A 1,712-nucleotide genomic window follows, 5' to 3' on the forward strand; every position below is an offset into this window, starting at 1 on the left:
GATTTTGGTTTTTAATATTCTGAGGAAAGTGCACTTTTAGAGTTTCCTGACTACAAAAGAACAAAGTATGAGTAAAAATTGTTACGTTCTCTCAACTCACCTTATGTGACTATAAATTGGGCTTTTTTCCTCCAGAAACAGATCTTCTAGTTTCCTTTTTATATATTTAAATATGCATAAATATAAAAATAGATGGTAATAATAATAGGAATGAGATGATGCTAGAAAAAAAAATAAAGATTCATGAACTTCTACATTAAGCATTTAAGCTTCAATCAATAAGTTCTATGTGTCATGTTGCTGTATATTCTCCAAGCTTCAGCTGTCTGCATTTGACTTCATAATCATGGTTTTCAGTATTTCTGTAACTTTACTCTTTGAAAAGGCTGCAGCACTGTGGGTCCCTGCCTCAAGTTATAGATTACATTCCGGAGCTGTTGAAGCAGACAATAGGCTTCTTTACTTAAGAATGCAACAGTGTAAAGACTTCACTGCTATCAGAAGAAAGCCAGGGAGTTTTCAAACCTTTAAAGATAGCAAAACTTATATGGAAAACTTTTATAGACCCAATAACCAAACTATTCAGTATATTTTATTTAGCTCCTGAAGGTTGATTTCAATAGCAAAGAAAATTGAGATGATAAATTTTGGATATGTTTTTTCTTTTTTTTTAATGAAAAAAAGCTGTATTGATGTTTATTTGGCAAAAGAATTATAGAAAAAAAAATAAAGATAAAACTGTCAGCCTCAGAGCTGAGCCAGGAATATTTTCATTCTACTTTATCTTTTTATACATCTTGTAGTATTAGTCAAAATAACTTTATTTAGAATCTTCTGGACTCTAAATAAGCAAAGCACTCCTTAAAAAATAGAAGAAAGGAAGTGAGCGCCGCATCCTGAGCCTGCCGCCATGGCCGCCTACCAGCTCGTGCTCATCCGCCATGGCGAGAGCGCCTGGAACCTGGAGAACCGCTTCAGCGGCTGGTACAACGCTGACCTGAGCCCAGCGGGGCACGAGGAGGCGAAGTGCGGTGGACAGGCGCTGCGAGATGCTGGCTATGAGTTTGACATCTGCTTCACCTCAGTGCAGAAGAGAGCGATCTGGAAGCTCTGGACAGTACTGGACGCCATTGACCAGATGTGGCTGCCAGTAGTCAGGACTCGGCGCCTCAATGAGCGGACTGGCCTCAGTAAAGCAGAAACTGCTGCCAAGCATGGTGAGGCCCAGGTAAAGATCTGGAGGCGCTCCTATGACGTCCCACCACCACCGATGGAGCCTGACCACCCCCCTTCTACAGCAACATCAGTAAGGATCGCAGGTATGCAGACCTGACTGAAGATCAGTTGCCCTCCTGTGAGAGTCTGAAGGACACTATTGCCAGAGCCCTGCCCTTTTGGAATGAAGAAATAGTTCCTCAGATCAAGGAGGGGAAGCAATTACTGATTGCAGCCCATGGCAACAGCCTTCGGGACATTGTCAAACATCTGGAGGGTCTCTCCGAGGAGGCCATCATGGAGCTGAACCTGCCCACTGGAATTCCTATTGTCTAATGAACTGGACAAGAACTTGAAGCCCATCAAGCCCATGCAGTTCCTGGGAGATGAAGAGATGGTTTGCATATTTATGAAATACTTGAGCACCACAACAAGATAAAGGTAAATAATCCAATAGAAAAATGGGCACAGGATATGAACAGGCACTTCACCGAAGA

The 1,712-nt window shown here is 41.9% G+C and overlaps 1 pseudogene across 1 annotated transcript in view; it reads left to right on the plus strand.

The window, feature by feature from the left end:
* Window positions 1-910: 910 nt before the first annotated feature.
* Window positions 911-1,712, plus strand: part of LOC102851746 — a 2,118-nt pseudogene continuing 1,316 nt past the window's right edge. The window contains exon 1 of the transcript XR_438951.1: window positions 911-1,612. The product of XR_438951.1 is annotated as a phosphoglycerate mutase 1-like (transcript). The remainder of the gene's footprint in view (window positions 1,613-1,712) is intronic.

Source organism: Elephantulus edwardii, unplaced genomic scaffold (assembly GCF_000299155.1).
Source record: "Elephantulus edwardii isolate Elephantulus edwardi_28Jun2011 unplaced genomic scaffold, EleEdw1.0 scaffold00166, whole genome shotgun sequence".
NCBI classification, from domain to species: domain Eukaryota; kingdom Metazoa; phylum Chordata; class Mammalia; order Macroscelidea; family Macroscelididae; genus Elephantulus; species Elephantulus edwardii.